Genomic DNA, 18,206 nt, shown 5'->3' with positions numbered 1-18,206 from the left:
CCTTCTACCTTTAACTCTGATGATCCTCCAAAAACCAAGAACAAATCTTTAGTTCTTCTTAAGTACTTAAGATGTTCTTCACAGCTGTCCAGTGCTCTTCGCCTGGATTCGACTGATATCTGCTAGTGACACTCACAGCAAGGGCTATATCAGGTCGTGTACACAGCATGGCATACATGAGGCTCCCTATTGCCGAAGCATAAGGAATCTTGCTCATGCGTTGTATCTCTTCATATGTGTTGGGGCACATCTTCTTGGAGAGATGAATCCCATGCCTTAGGGGTAATAGACCCCTCTTGGAGTTTTCCATACTGAACCTCTTCAGTACCTCCTCTATGTACATTTTCTGTGATAGGCCAAGCAACCTCTTAGATCTATCTCTATAGACCTTAATCCCCAAAATATAGGATGCTTCCCTAAGGTCTTTCATGGAGAACTCTTTTGACAACCAGACCTTGACCGAGGTTAGCATGGAAATATCATTCCCTATTAGGAGGATGTCATCCACGTACAGTACGAGAAACACGACAGCACTCCCACTAACCTTCTTATAAACACACGGTTCCTCTTCGTTCTTGATGAAATCAAACGATTTGATCGCATCATTGAAACGAGTGTTCCAACTCCGAGATGCTTGCTTTAGTCCATAGATGGACCTTTGCAGCTTGCAAACCTTGTGATCTTCATCACTGGAAGTGAAACCCAAAGGCTGCTTCATATAGATATCTTCATCAAGATATCCACTCAGGAAAGCAGTTTTCACATCCATCTGCCATATTTCATAATCATGAAATGCTGCAATGACAAGCAATGTTCGAATGGATTTTAGCATGGCTACAGGTGAAAAGGTCTCCTGATAATCAATGCCTTCGTGCTGACTATACCCTTTCGCCACTAGCCTTGCCTTATAGGTCTCTACCTTTTCATCCGAACCTATTTTTCTTTTGTAGATCCATTTACATCCAATAGGTACTATACCTTCTGGTGGATCTACTAAAGTCCAGACTTGGTTGGAATACATGGAGTCTATCTCTGACTTCATGGCTTCCAGCCATTTCTCGGAATCAATATCAGATATCGCCTCGTTGTAGGTATTGGGATCCTGTACATGTTCCCTATCTCCCATGAGAAACATTTCCTCGGTGTCCTCTACTAGTATACCTATGTATCTATCGGGAGGATGGGAGACCCTACTAGATCTACGAGGTGGAAGAGGTACTACGTGTACTGGCTCTGTGTGAATAGGTTCTATAGGATCCATGACTCGTTGCTTTTCAGAGACTCTCTCTTCAAGCTCAATTTTTCTCCCACTGCCTCTATCAAGGATAAACTGTTTTTCCAAGAAGACGGCATGTCGGCTCACAAACACATTGTGATCCTCTGAGACGTAAAAATTGTATCCTAATGACTCTTTAGGATATCCTATAAAACGAGCACTTATGGTCCTAGGCTCTAACTTGTCCGCCTGCATTCTCTTGACATGGGCCGGACATCCCCAAATCTTGATGTGACCAAGACTCGGTTTCTTACCATGCCATATCTCATACGGTGTGGTAGGAACGGATTTAGAGGGAACTCTATTCAATAAATAAATTGCGGATAATAAGGCATCTCCCCAAAGAAACATAGGTAGATCAGTGAAGCTTGTTCGTCCTTTCCTGTCTAACTAAAAATATGCTAAACAGATCGTTGTTAGAACCGACAAACAAAGTTTAAATTTAATTTTACTCTTACCTTTCCTACTCGAAAAATAGCGGTTGTAAGAGATCGATCCACAGGGAGGCGATTGGAGTTGCATAAAAAATAGAACGTTCACTCGGTTTTGAAATCGATTTTTGAATAATAAAAGAAAAACATTACTTCGGGGCTGTGGAATGATTCTCTAGTCTATTAGAGAATATATTTTCTATTCGAAAAATAAACAAAGAAAAGAAAGAAAACTTTGTAATTGAGAATGTAATGCAGAGTAGCGGTCAAGCAGCAAAGGAAAATATTTAAATAAGATTTTCAGTACAAATAAAATAAATTGCGGGAATTAAACTGAAACTTAGAACATAGATTGCATAAAAGAAAATTGATGGATTTCATAAAAAGAAAACTGATTACAAATAAAAGTGGAGATTAGAGGCCTAATACTCCCCTATTTTGCAAATAAAATAAAGAAAAGAGAACAAAGAAAAAAAAAATCACTTCTCTTTCTCTCCCACTCCCACGGTGGACTTCCAACATAAAATAATTTTTTTATGTTCTTCTTCTTCCCAAGAACAGAGCACTTGCTCTGTTTCTTCTTCTCAACACCCAGCCGACTCCTCTCTTGGCCTCCACCTCCAACCGAGCTCTCCTTCTCCTCCGACTCTCAGCCTTAACCCCCAACCGAGCACGTCTTCTCCTCCCTTCTCTCTGTTTCTTGGCCTCCACCCAGCTCTCTTTCTCCTTCGACTCCCCCCCTCTCCTTGCCGACCTCCTTCCTTCTTATAGTTGGACGAAGGCTGGGAGAAGCGGATCCGGGCGCTGAAATCGAGCGCGGGAGGCTAGGGATGCTGCGAGATCGACGGGATGACGGCATGGAAGCGGAAGGTGGGGACGGTCTTGCTTCTTTGGGCCACGGATGCGGGATCGCCGGTGATTGCGGAAGGAAGGGGAGGACGGACGCAGGATGCTGTCGCGGAAGGAAGGAGGCTCGCGTGGATGCTGGGAATCCGTTGCTGTGGCGTTGATGGGAGGCGGATCATCCGGGATCGTACGCGGAAGAGGAAGGATGCTGGGGCTTCCTTCTTTGGGTGCCGGATTGGAAGCTGGATCGACGGGGAGGAGGATCCGTGGATGATGAGCGCGGAGGAGGAGGCTGGGATCTTCCTTGCTTTGAGGGAGATGAATGCGGTGATCACGGCTTGAAATCAGAAGGGAGGAGACGCACGTGGGCGATGCTGGGATTTGCTTCCTATTTCCTTCTTCTGGCGTTGCTGGGATCTCGGCTTGCAAATGGGATTCGCTGGGAGAAGCTTGGACGCGGCTGCTTGCTGGCACGACGCGGATGGAAGGTGGGGACGCGGATCCGAGCTGCACTTGAAACGGGCGGAAGAGATGGGACGGATGCCACGGCTGGGATCACGGAAGAGGAAGGGTGCTGGCTGCGTTCGATCGAGCGCTTGGATCTCGCCATGGGTCATGTGCCGGTTTCTGTAATGGAATTGAATTTTGGAAGAAGATCTGGGCCTTTCTTTGCCCTCCTGAGAGGGAGCTGGGAGACACCAAGTTCCGTCCAATTAGTCATATGGATAATAATAAAAAATAGTATGATATGAAATTTGGCTTGTAGACGGATGGACTTAGTTCGTCACGGGTCTTCTATTCTGACTGGAGGTCAATTTCAAGTCTTTCAAGTCATGGGTCACCTAGCACCTCATAGTTATGATATGGCCAAATTAGATTTTTCCAAAATTCTTTCCCAAAAGCACAGAAAAATTGGACCCGATTCGGACCCGACTCTGACTCGGACCCGACCCGATCTTCAACCGGGTCGGATCTGGGAAGGGATCCTTTTTTAGTCAAATTTGTACTCAATGTGCATTTTATCTCTAATTTATGAAAATCTGTGCCAAACCCAAATATAATATTAATCTAGTGAATTTATCATTATCGGTTAGCAATAATACTAATTTAGGTGACATGTAGGTCGCACTTTTGTGCTCTCATCACACCCCCCAACCAGCTTATTGCTAGTCTCTAGCAATTTAGTGCGAAAATGATAAAATGAGAGTGCAAAAGTGTAATTTATTATTTAAAAATAGTAAGATAAATACTCATTTTCATAGAGCATTACGATTGCACTTAGCACGTGCAACAAGCCTTTAAACCCCTAGGTTACCCTAGTGGACGAGTGTTGTCTCGTGAGGGTTTGCAGTGAAGTTACCCACAAACTTCAATCCCAAAATAAAATTTATTTTATGAAATGAAAGTCTAATTTCAAGTACATAACTGATAATAATTTCAAAAGCACACAAGGTTTTAATTACTAAGTAGCCCAAATTCTAGGTTAGTATGCAATTTAAGTTGAAGTCATTAAGTTTTCCGTTAGGAAGTTGTAAAACTTATTTATACTTGAGTGCTCAGTGAAGTTTGGACCATGCACAAGCTAAGGTTTTGGATCTCCAAAATATCGCTAATATTAGTAGTTTCCAAGAATTGGTCGGACAAGACCTATTTGCTGATTCAAAATCATCTTTTCTGCAGGATTTCGAGAGCTGTGGATGTTTACTTTAATACCTCATGGGCTTTATATGTAATATTCCAGTTTACTCGAATTTTTACAATGACGGCTTTCACACTATTGTCTTTTTTAAGGTCAATATACATTTTTTTGTTTTTCATTTTTTTTTCTTCTCTCTTTTTTTTCTTTTTTTTTCTTTTTCTTTTTTTTTTGAAAGAGAAATGATAATGTATATATTGTGCACTTTTACTCCTGTGATGATTCCTCCATGTAGCGAGCAATTAGTCGACAATTTCCACACCAGTTGGCATGAGATGTCGGGCATCAAGACTCCCCTACGGACCTATGCTCGGGTTCCTCATCACAAGCCCGCTGACCTTTGACAATAGGTAGCCCTTTTCGATGTACCTGACTAAATCCACCTTTTTTTTTTTTTTGGATCAGAAAAAGATGGTTCATCAGGATTCGAGGTTGCTACCATATTCTCAACACAATGTCGAACCTATACCTTAGAAAATGCAGGCCAGATGTGTTGTGAAATTCAAAGCACTAATTAGCTTACAACTCACTAAAAGGAACTTAATAAAAAGAACTCACTTTGCACTATTTCCAACTAGTCATTGGGCTCTTAGATTTTATATACCTTGTGTGTTGTATATTTTTTTTTATTTTAACTAAAAACTTTTTTTTTATTTTTATAAAATTCCAAATGCTTAAAAATACCCCCAAACCTATATCTAACATTGTCCTCAATATTAAAGAAAATTTAAAGCAGTAAGAGGACAGAGGAGAGGTTACCTGATATGGGTGGGTAAATTGAAAATTGGGGCAAAATCCCCCAAACCTGCATGTTAGTAATTTTTTTTTTTTATAGAAGATATTTATATGTTGGGTTGCCTCCCAAGAGCGCTAAGTTTTATGTCTTCAGCCAGACAAAATGTAAATCTCCTTTTTTTTCAACCATTATCTAAGAATGGTTTTGGAAGAGTCCGATGAAGAACAGTCGGCTGATGACGATCTATGCTCCTAAGGGGAACAGAACTAAGAGGCGCATGCTTGACCCCTTCCTCGGAATGGGCAAGGTAAGCTTCTAAAGGGTCCTTATTATAAGTTTGTAAGAAAGTCTCCTGAACCAGACTTTCAATCATGTCAACTTCATTGATTTCTTTGTCGTCTGGTAGTTGTTTACTTATGTTGAAGACATTAAGCTCGACTTTCATGTTGCCAAAAGATAACTTCAGCATCCTATTTCGACAGTTGATCACCGCATTTGCTGTGGCTAAGAAAGGTCTACCTAAAATTATAGGTGTGTGACTGTCTGGATGTATTGCAGGTTCAGTCTCAAGGATAACGAAGTCCATAGGATAGTAAAACTCATTTACTTTCACTATTACATCCTCTACAATCCCCTTGGGGTACTTCACTGTCCTATCTGCTAAGGAAAGGATAATATTTGTAGGCTTTAATTCTCCCAAACCTAATTTTTGGTACACATAGTAGGGAAGTAGGTTTACACTGGCTCCTAAATCTAATAGAGCTCTTTGGATGATCGTCTCTCCTATTTTTATTTCAATAGTTGGGCAACCAGGGTCTTTGAATTTCGGGGCAATCTGTTGTTGAATGAGAGATGAGGCTTGTGCAGCCATAACAGCTTGCCTAGGAATACTGGTTTTTCTTTTGACCGTGGTGAGGTCTTTCAAGAATTTTGTATAGGAGGGAATTTGTCTTATGGCATCGAGAAAAGGTATATTTATTTGAACAGTTTTAAAGACTTCCATGATTTCATCAAAGTTAGATTGTTTCTTGGAGTCCCGAAGTCTACTGGGAAAGGGAACCTTGGGTTTGTATGTTTTTATGGGTTCTTCCCTTTTTTCCGGTTTGTCCTGTTCTTGACCCTTCTTCTGAATAGGGTTCTTATCGGATTCAGTTTTATTTTCCTTTTCGTGTTCAGGAAGTTAGACTTTATTGTCCACTTGCTTGCCAGACCTTAAAGTGGTAATTGCCTGGACTTCATAGGTCGGATTTCCATTAGAATTGATTTGATGCTGACCTATCTGACCTTGATTTTGTTGTCTACTAGGGTTAGGCACTGGTTGACTAGGTAGTTCACCTTTCTTCCTATCCCCTAGAGAGTTAGCTATTTGGCTCAGACTAACCTCAAGTTTTGCAATTGCTTGTGCATGGAATTGGTTAGTCTGGGCTTGGGCTGTATTGGTCTGTTGTTGTTGCTTGATAAAATCTTGTTGTTGTTTCATCATATTAGCCATCATGGTTTCTAATTGTGAAGGTTGCTGTGGAATAGGGGCATTATAAGGAGGTACAGATGGAACCAAAGGTTGGTTCATTTGTGGTGGACCTATCCTGGGGAAGTTGTTTTGAAAACCTGGTGGACCACTTTGATGCTGAATAGGTTCATTTTGCTTGTATGAGAAATTTAGGTGGAACCTATTATCAGGGTGGTAAACTGGGCTGAACGAGTTGGGAGTGGGCTTCTTAAAGGCACTATATGAATTTAGAGCATTTGCTTGCTCGGCCTTTATGATGGGCAGATTAGGGCAGCACTCCACTAGATGCTCCGGACTGTTACACAAGACACACAAACTATATGACTCGTGTTCCACTTTCATGATGGGATTTGACTCTTTGTATGAACTCGAACTAGTGGAAACAGTAAAAGCATCAAACTTTTTACTTAAATTGTTCATCCCATTCACTAGGTTGGACATAACATTTTTGAGTTCTGGGTCTGTTTTCATTTCATAATTACCTGGTTTTCTAGACCCGAACTCATCTTTATTTACTTCCTCACCATAGCTACTCCAATTTTGGGCGTTCTCGGCTAAGTCAACAAGAAATTCATAGGCTTGATCCAGGGTTTGGTTCATGAACCTACCCTTGTGCATGGACTCAATCATGTTTCTATGTGCCGGAGTTAGTCCTTTGTAAAAGAAATGTACTAGATCAGCCTTGTCAAGCCCATGGTGCGGGCACTTGACTAACAGATCATGGAATCTTTCCCAAAGTTGGAAAAATTCCTCCTCAGATTTTTCTCTAAAAGTTCTGATGGCATCCTTAATTTTTTCAGTTTTTACCATGGGATAGAACTTAGCCATGAACTTCCTAGACAACTGTTCCCATGATGTGATGGAATTTGAAGCAAGGGAATACAACCATGCAGCAGCACGATCTTCTAAAGTCATGGGAAACAATCTTAATTTAATACCCTCTTCATCTAAGTTTTGATTTCTAAATGTTTGACAGATTGTCAAAAACTTGTTTAGATGAATATAGGGTTGTTCACTGATGACCAAAGATTGATTTAAAGATTGATTTTGATGATCACAAAACCTTGAAGTATAAATACTAATGTTTGTGTTGCAAGAAGAAAGATTATTTATTTTGCAAGGAACATAGCAAGTTGGAAGAATTCAAGAAAGCCTCCAAAGCTCTCAAGAAAAGTTAGAAGAAAGCCACACCTCATTGGCCCAAGATTCAAGTTCAAAGGCTTCAATTTAGAAGAGCAAGTTTTAAGAAAAATTCAAAGGAAAGGCACTCGAGTCGACTCCTACAGTTCCGAGTCGACTCCAAGGAGCAACAGACAGCCGCACAGAAAGATTCATCTCAGAACCTGTCAACGAGTCGACTCCTGAAGAGCGCGAGTCGACTCCGATGCTTGCCGAGTCGACTCCAGGGTAGTACGAGTCGACTCCAGGGAGTCACAGACAGAAAGACAGAGAAGTTATTTTGGACCCTGAGAGCCGAGTCGACTCCGGAGGAACTCGAGTCGACTCCGATGGTTGGCAGGTCGACTCCAAAGGAAGCGAGAGTCGACTCCCAGTGTGATACAAAGCAAAAGTCAGAGAGCAACTTTCGGACACTGAGAGCCGAGTCGACTCCCGCAAAATCCGAGTCGACTCCGAGGCAGCGCAACCCCAAAGACAGAAGACGGTATTTTCGACTCTGAGAGGCGAGTCGACTCCAAGACAGTTCGAGTCGACTCCAAGGCAACGCGACCCCAAAAGACAGAAGACTGTTTTTGGATACTGAGGGCCGAGTCGACTCCGAGACAGTTCGAGTCGACTCCAAGACTGCACGAGCCAAAAGACAGAAGATCGGGAGTTCGGCCTCTGAGCGCCGAGTCGACTCCCAGAATTCACGAGTCGACTCGAGTGAGCCAAGTTGAAGAATACATCTATGGATTCCTTGGGATGAGCCGACTCCAAAAGTGCAAGGTCAGCTCCAGATTTTGGGGAGTCGACTCCCAGTCGAGAAGACCACTTCAATTCAAATCTGGAACAGTTGCCGAGCCGACTCCAGAAAAGCATGAGTCGACTCCTGCTACAGCCGAGTCGACTCCAGATCGCGCGAGTCGACTCCGAGCCCAACGGATACATTGTCAGAATGTGCAGACGGGTCATAACGGCTCTATTTTTGTCTCTAAAGGCTAGTTTTTGTTTCCACGCCACCAAAAGCTATAAAATCAAGAGGAGAGCTAGGGGAGAAGGTATGGAAGTGGGAGAGAACATTTAGAGAAGAGATCTCAAAGAGATTACAAGAAAAATCCTCCATAAGCACAAAAGGGCCATCCAAAGCGAAATAGAGAGAAGAAGAGCATCCAAGTGAATCCCAAAGCTTCCTCTCCATCCGTGTGCTGCCTCCGTGATCCTCTACTTCGTGCCAAATCAGAAGAGGGTCAAGTAAAGAAGAAGCCGAGATCCTTCATCTTCAAAACTCGTTTGAGGGCTTCTCTTTACTCTACTTGTTTATATTGTTACATTTGCTTGTTTAAGAAGCTTTGATTTGTTTTAAACCTTTGTTTTAATATCTTGTAACTTGATTCAATCAAGGGATTGAATCAAGGGGTTAAGGTTTGTTGGTGAGCCAAAGGGAAAACCAACGGTGTAAGGTTGTGGTTGGTGAGCCTGTGGGAAAACCAACTGGGTTTGATTGTGAACCCGAGAAAACAATCGGTTGGTTCTAGTCGGTGAGCCTGTGAAAACCGACCGAGTTCGTTGTTATCTCGCAAAACAACAAGTTGGGTTGTGAGCTTGTAAAACAACCGGCTGTAATCTGTAGGATTATAGTGGAATTCCCAAGAGGTCTTGGAGAGTGGATGTAGGTGCTGGGGTGCACCGAACCACTATATATTTGTTGTGTTTGTGATGCTTTTTGTCATTGTCTAACTTGCTTACTTAGATATATTGCTTGCTTAACTCTTATCTACGCATCCCTTAGTTGCAAGCATACTCAATTTACTTAATCAAGTCCCATTCAATAAATCATACTGTTGCTAAGTTTAAATTCCACTGCGCATCTATACAACTTAGCATAATTAATTGAAAAGTCTTAGAAGTAGTTTAAAAGTTTTAAAAGACCCAATTCACCCCCCCTCTTGGGTTGTATCTACTGGGCAACAAGTGGTATCAGAGCAGGTGCTCAAATATTATTTGTAGTCTTAACCGACTAGAGCCAAAGATCATGACAACCCCAGATAACGTATTACTTGCTGAGGGACTTTCCACAAACAGACCTCCACTGTTTGATGGATCTAACTATATTCAATGGAAAGCCAGAATGAAAATCTTTACTCAATCACAAAACTATGAGTTATGGAATGTCATAACAAATGGCCTACACACACCCACGAAATTAATTGAAAGTATGTTCGATAAAAATTTGGCTGAACTAAATGCTAAGGCTATGAACCTTCTCTACTGTGCATTTAATAAAAATATTTTCAACCAAATTTGTATATGTTCATCTGCCAAACAAATATGGGATACTCTTGAAGCAACTTATGATATTTCCGAAGAACCCCATGTTAGTTTACTTGAGGATAATTGCAAGACTAATATTGAGCATGCAGGAAACACTCTAAATCAGGAAGAAAGATTCAAAAGCTTCCTAAAGACAAAGAAGAAGAGGAAGCTAGAAGAAAGGAAGAAAGAGATAAAAAGGAAGAAAGCCTTGACCAAGAAAGAGTCAAGCAAGAAATTAAAAGTTAGGAGCAACAATGATGATATTCGCTCCAAGGAACTACAAGAGGTAACTAACTCGTGCTTTATGGCACAAGAAGACAAGGTAAAATCTGAATCTACTCTTACCTCAAATGATTTTCAAGAAGAATTCTCTTATGATGAATTATTAAATGTTTTTCATGATTTGTATGGTGAATGTAGAAAATTAGCTGTGAAGAATAAAAATCTTAAGAAACTAAATCTGAAAATTTCAAAAGAAAGAAATTCTAATGATGAAATACAAGATAAACTAAATTCTGAAAATAAAATTTTAAGGTTAAATTCAGAACAATTAATTCAGAAAAATCAGAATTTAATTAAAGAAAATCAAAACTTAAGTAAAGAAATTAACCAATTGAAGTCTTTTATTAACAAATTTACTGTAAGTTCAGAAAGATTAAAAATGATGTTTGAAAGCCAACATGCTGATTTTGATAAATCAAAATTTGGCTTAACTCCTTCACTTAGCAATGAATCCCTAAAGAAAAAGGTTATCAATTCACCAAGCAAACCATTAAATAAGATAACTTATTTCAAACATGAAAAGAATGAGCATAACAACTTTTTCCATCGTTCTAACACAATTAAATCAAATGGTAAAGTTATTACTATTAAACAGATTTGGGTTCCAAAAGGAACCATATGTCCTAACTCTCAAGAACCCAAGCAAGCTTGGGTACCCAAAATGAAAATATGAGGATGTAGACATAGGTGTGCCAAGATACCCATGGAACAAAAGAAACTTATAATATACTTATGAAAAGTTATTAACAAAAATAATAATAATGAAATCAGTAATCCTTGCATCTCATCATTATTTTTGCTTTAGTATTTGATATGAATTGCTAATATTGATCAATTTTGTGATATAGAAAATACTTTTGGAAATATAATCAAATCATTTCATTTTATAGTATACTTTACTCACTATTGGATAAGTTGCTAAATGATTAATCAATTTATTAAGATTAACTCTATGAATTCTCTATATGCTTGATTGAGAGTTTTTATCCATGATATTATTGTTTATTGATCATAGATATGATAATGTGTACTTGGTGTGCTTTTGAATATATGCACTATGAATACCAAGATTAAAGAAACCATCCTTGGCATATAAAATCAACTCATGCTAGTATGTACTTAATCTCAAAAGACCTTGTCATTGACTTACTTAGATTATCTTCTGAAAGGTCAAAATTTGCTATGCATGCTAACCAAGGAAACAAACAAGAATCAATTTCTAAATCTAAAGATGTTATTTCCATCACTAAGTTTTCAAAAGCTTATATTGGATTTGTTCTTGGCAAATAAAATTAAAGTATTTTCTGTATTTGCTAAATCTTGTAAAAGTATTTCAAATGAAAAAGGTTTCCAAACTGTGAAGATAAAGAGTTCAAGGCACAATGTTGAAAACCAAAATCCTGATAAAGTTTATACAGAAAATAATATTAAATCTAATTATTTCAGCACTAAGGACACCATAAGTAAAATAGTGTTAATGGAACTCTTGAAGAAATGAAAAAGACAATGGTGTATGATAGTCTACTTAAATGATTTCTGTTAAAAGCTATCATCACTGCTTGTCATACATATGATTTCTATTATATCTATTTTTGATGAAAACTCCTTTTGATCTTCTGAAAAATAGAAAATAAACTATTGCATATCTTTCATATTTTTCAGTCGTACATGTTATGCTTGATATGTTCTTATGAAAATAATGCCAAATCTGATAGAGATATGTCTATCCTTGGATATCATTCATCAAGCAATGCATATAGAATATTCAATGAAAAGATTTTAGTTGCAGAAATATCAAGTCATTTTATTCTTTATGAGACTAATGATTTATTATCAAGATACTAAAATCAAATTATATATGTATATGGTTAATCTTTTACATATAACAATCTGAAAACATGTTAATAATTAGAACCAAATTGAGTTTTTCAGAAATGCACTTAATGAAGAAAAATTGATGACCACTAAAAGACTAAATCAAGAAAAGATGAAATAGATCTTGATGAAATTCTTGCATGATTAGAAGTAAAGATCACCATTATCATCTGCTTGCCTTATGAGCTTTATATTCTGTCAAATGAATGTGTAGAATACACTCCTATATGGTTATTTCATTAAAAAGGGATCTATGTAAAATAACCACCTTATTTGAAAACATTCATTACAAATATGATAAAGCAATTTGTGATTTGGAACAAGCATCAAAAGCATGATAGAATAATTATTTTATCATATACCTAATAGACCAGATTGTGTGATCATTATGTGCCCTTGTGCAAGACTTCAATCTAACTCTAATGAATCATAATTTATTGATAACAAATGAATCATAATCTGAATTTTGATAGAAATAATTGTTTAAGGCAATTTGATCAAAACTTAGCTAGCATGCCTTATTGATAATTATCTTAAGCAAATAGAATCTAAGCTAAATTGATGTTGAAAATAAGAAATTAATTTGACCTTGATGAATCTTCCTATTGCTTCACATGCCTGTCCTTGAACAGTCTTGGTTAATGAAACTATCTCTTTAGTTCAAGTGACATATGTTTGCTTATATTTAGGCAATCTCTTGAGTAAAGTGACTCAACATTCAATTATCATCATATCTTAGGTTGAGTTACCTAGTTAAGAAATATGCTATATGAATGTTTTGTATCTTGAAGAAACTAATAACTTCTTTCAAGAAAGAAAAGAATTTTGTTAATAATGCAGGATCCTTGAGCAAGAAAATGAGAGATTTTAACTTGAAGGATATCTCCACGTAAGATACAATAAACATTCTCATGCAAACAAGAGAGAGGACCTTCTTCAGCCAAAAGTTCATACATAAGAAATCTAGTAGGTATTTGACTGAAGAATGCAGAATGGATTGGTAATTCTAGATACCTTTCTCATAAATTAATTGAGCAAAGTCAATAACTTAAATCTTAGTGTGGCATGGTTAAAATATTTAATTATTAATTCCTTGATATCATGTCTATATATGTATTCATTGACTTATGCTTTCAGAAATTGATTCATGGTTTGCTTAAATTAAAATGCTCCTTTGCCTATATCATAACCATGAAATACACAAGTATATGCTTAAAATGCTGATTTAAATTAACTTGTGAGAAGCTATGAATTCTTGAGTAAAATGAAAATGTTATTTGCATGATATACCTCTATATAATACATGAGATTATTTCTTTATTCTGATCCTTCATCTTAAGAAAAATCAAAACAAGCATAATATATTTGGCACATTTATGAGACTTGTGAAAGGGATAAAATCCGTAATTAATTACACCTAAACAGGAAGAGTTTGAAGTGAACATTTTAACCTTTCTATATTGCTCATCATAGGGATGGTGCCAATGGGGAGGCTAGTGGTAGTACCCGGCACTATTTGACCCAACTATTCGGTGTAGGGTATATTAGGGACGGCACAAGAGGGAGGCTAGTGGTAGTACCTCGTGCCCCTTCCAACTCCACCGGATAGGGAGCAAATAGAGTATGGAGCATAAGAAAGTAAAAATGAAAGACAAAGTAAATGAAAGTATATAAGAAGAATCAAGTCAAATTTTTAATCACTTGAAAACATATTTTAAGGATGAAATCAGTGCAAAATTATATTTAAATAGGGAGAGTTTATTTGAAAAGAATTGATTTTGATCCTTGACATGCTTTTTCTTAATATTTTAATGCATGACTTAACACATGATACATTTTGCATATGGCATGATGTTCTGAATTATGGATTCTCAATATTTTGTAATGTTCCATGCTTGGATAATTTGATTGAATGTTTGAAATACTGTATGAAGTTATTTTATGGTATTATTGAAAAGAAATATTAGATTTGTCGTTCACAATCATTTTTTGAAATCTGAAAGTTGAATAAATTTGTAAAAAGGAGAAGAGAAGTATATCTCTATTTAGGCAAAATGAATTGATTTTGTTTTATCTTTCAACTTGCCTAATTTTGGTATATGATGTTCTAATTCATACCAAAACTCAACATAAATACAAATATTCTGAATATGCGCTTATATGCTTGAAATATGTGTTTTCAATCGTAATGATTTAAGATGAGCTACAATGTGGAAGATACATATCTCAAATTATGATTTTGAAAGCCTCTATTGAAAATCCTTATGTAATTCAGAATCTGATTTTGTATAAAAGCTTAAACTCAATATGATTTCTAAATAAATTCTTAATGTAAGAAAAACAGAATTAATTTTGATGCCTTGGTTGATTGCTCCGATACGCATCCGAAACATATCATCTCTTATCTTTAAAGTGTACTAATATTGGTCCAAATGATGTGTCTTTCAATGATCTTAATTGCAAACAAATATTTTTAAATATATGATTTTATTTTGATATTAAAAAGATTTATTGTGCTTCATGTATACATTGCTGAAAAACTATGATTAAGAAATTGAGTTCTATAACTATATATACTTCAATGATCATCTATATATTTTTCTCTCTCCTACATTATTAAAGACTTCCATCAAAATATATATATATATATATATATTATTAAAAGAGTGAATGATCTTAAGTCTAGAAACATTTCAGCTCACTCAAATGATTCTTAAAAAAAAGTGTAAATGCTTTTGAAAGAATTTGAGCTTCAAATGAATCATTTTCTAATTAATATTTCAGTACATTTTCTCAAAAATAAAGAGGAATGCATCTTTTGAGGGGGAGCTTTAGATATTCAGTATCTTATCCTAAAAATTACTTTAATTTGATGCATACCTTGATTTTTATGGATTGATTTTGATGAACCTCCTTATATGGCAAGACTTGCTTTAATTATAAGTTTATACCTTGAGATGAGTTCTATAAAGGTTGTCTTATCTCAAACCTTGAGTCTTATGAAAATACGCTGAAACTTATAGAAAATATATTTTTTTTGAGATTGACAATGTTATTGAACATTATCTTCAAATTCTAAACTCTTAAATGGAATGATCAATTGAGGGGGAGAAAGAAAATTTCAGAAGGAGAGGTCTTATGGAACTTAATCACATAAATCTATAACTAAAGGAGAGAGAAAGAATACTAAATGAAAAGTGATCCTAATACTCTCCAATATGTATCATCTGAAATTTAAATCTGAAAATCTTTATGATACACCTTGAGGCTTGTTATTTGGTTAATATATCTTATGCATAAATCATGAACCAAATTGCAATTCAAACAGTTGATCTTAAGAGCCTCTAACTTAATGACAAAAGGAGAGAATAATGTGTTGAATGTTCTTGAGTATCTCTTAGAAAACCTATTTTTGGAATTTACTAATGAGTTCTTATTGGCTTGTTCTTTAGAACTTCAATTTTTATGCCAATTCATTATTATATGTACCAAATTGTGCTTATTTTCTAAAGGAATAAAAGAAAGTCTTTAAAAGAGCTCTAAGATGTATCAAAAATTGCATGAATCCATATTTTGGTATTTGTGCCCCAATGCTCTTATTATCATAAAAGAACTTTGAAGTCATTAAGAATTAATGATCCAACATGATGATATGTTTTTCAAGTATATAAGTTTTGATCTTATACTCTTTTTTATAGTGGTTCGGAGCTAACCCTTGAAAATTAATTAAATTGCTCTCATGTTGATAAAATACTTAATATTTTGGGCAAAAGTTCTTAAATGAACAAGCTTTCATACTTATTATTGAAGAGAGGTTAGATTTCCATTCGTGCTTTCTTTGAATATCATTCGTGGTACTTCTTGAATTAACTTAAGAAAGATTCCACCTACACTTGATTTGAAAACTATCTTTGGAATCACATTCGATGTGTTCTGCTCTGAAATTATCTTAATTGGCTCTGATCTATGCTCATTAATCTTATTCTAACGTTATTGCCTTGAGTTATATGATTCATATCCTTGCAATAATTTGACATGCAAATCAGAGTACAATATTTGAGTATTCTTATCTTTGTGCTTAATGTTTCACAATCTTTTTGATGTTGTCAAAAAGGGGGAGAAATATCTAAGTATATGCTCATAATGCTGATTATGTTAAGTTGAGTAAATCTAAAGCATTATCATGAAGTATATTTTAAAGATATATATTTTCTACTTCAAACAACTTAGCTATGCATTACTTCTAGAACACAATATATTGCATATACTCCAAGTTTTGTCATCATCAAAAAGGGGGAGACTGATGACCCAAAGATTGATTTAAAGATTGATTTTGATGATCACAAAACCTTGAAGTATAAATACTAATGTTTGTGTTGCAAGAAGAAAGATTATTTATTTTGCAAGGAACATAGCAAGTTGGAAGAATTCAAGAAGGCCTCCAAAGCTCTCAAGAAAAGTTAGAAGAAAGCCACACCTCATTGGCCCAAGATTCAAGTTCAAAGGCTTCAATTTAGAAGAGCAAGTTTTAAGAAAAATTCAAAGGAAAGGCACTCGAGTCGACTCCTACAGTTCCGAGTCGACTCCAAGGAGCAACAGACAGTCGGACAGAAAGATTCATCTCAGAACCTGTCAACGAGTCGACTCCTGAAGAGCGCGAGTCGACTCCGATGCTTGCCGAGTCGACTCCAGGGTAGTACGAGTCGACTCCAGGGAGTCACAGAAGAAAGACAGAGAAGTTATTTTGGACCCTGAGAGCCGAGTCGACTCCGGAGGAACTCGAGTCGACTCCGATGGTTGGCAGGTCGACTCCAAAGGAAGCGAGAGTCGACTCCCAGTGTGATACAAAGCAAAAGTCAGAGAGCAACTTTCGGACACTGAGAGCCGAGTCGACTCCCGCAAAATCCGAGTCGACTCCGAGGCAGCGCAACCCCAAAGACAGAAGACGGTATTTTCGTCTCTGAGAGGCGAGTCGACTCCAAGGCAGTTCGAGTCGACTCCAAGGCAGCGCGACCCCAAAAGACAGAAGACTGTTTTTGGATACTAAGGGCCGAGTCGACTCCGAGACAGTTCGAGTCGACTCCAAGACTGCACGAGCCAAAAGACAGAAGATCGGGAGTTCGGCCTCTGAGCGCCGAGTCGACTCCCAGAATTCACGAGTCGACTCGAGTGAGCCAAGTTGAAGAATACATCTATGGATTCCTTGGGATGAGCCGACTCCAAAAGTGCAAGGTCAGCTCCAGATTTTGGGGAGTCGACTCCCAGTCGAGAAGACCACTTCAATTCAAATCTGGAACAGTTGCCGAGCCGACTCCAGAAAAGCATGAGTCGACTCCTGCTACAGCCGAGTCGACTCCAGATCGCGCGAGTCGACTCCGAGCCCAACGGATACATTGTCAGAATGTGCAGACGGGTCATAACGGCTCTATTTTTGTCTCTAACGGCTAGTTTTTGTTTCCACGCCACCAAAAGCTATAAAATCAAGAGGAGAGCTAGGGGAGAAGGTATGGAAGTGGGAGAGAACATTTAGAGAAGAGATCTCAAAGAGATTACAAGGAAAATCCTCCATAAGTACAAAAGGGCCATCCAAAGCGAAATAGAGAGAAGAAGAGCATCCAAGTGAATCCCAAAGCTTCCTCTCCATCCGTGTGCTGCCTCCGTGATCCTCTACTTCGTGCCAAATCAGAAGAGGGTCAAGTAAAGAAGAAGCCGAGCTCCTTCATCTTCAAAACTCGTTTGAGGGCTTCTCTTTACTCTACTTGTTTATATTGTTACATTTGCTTGTTTAAGAAGCTTTGATTTGTTTTAAACCTTTGTTTTAATATCTTGTAACTTGATTCAATCAAGGGATTGAATCAAGGGGTTAAGGTTTGTTGGTGAGCCAAAGGGAAAACCAACGGTGTAAGGTTGTGGTTGGTGAGCCTGTGGGAAAACCAACTGGGTTTGATTGTGAACCCGGGAAAACAATCGGTTGGTTCTAGTCGGTGAGACTGTGAAAACCGACCGAGTTCGTTGTTATCTCGCAAAACAACAAGTTGGGTTGTGAGCTTGTAAAACAACCGGCTGTAATCTGTAGGATT

This window comes from Phoenix dactylifera, unplaced genomic scaffold (assembly GCF_009389715.1).
Source record: "Phoenix dactylifera cultivar Barhee BC4 unplaced genomic scaffold, palm_55x_up_171113_PBpolish2nd_filt_p 000390F, whole genome shotgun sequence".
NCBI lineage: Eukaryota > Viridiplantae > Streptophyta > Magnoliopsida > Arecales > Arecaceae > Phoenix > Phoenix dactylifera.
This window is presented reverse-complemented; position numbering follows the sequence as displayed.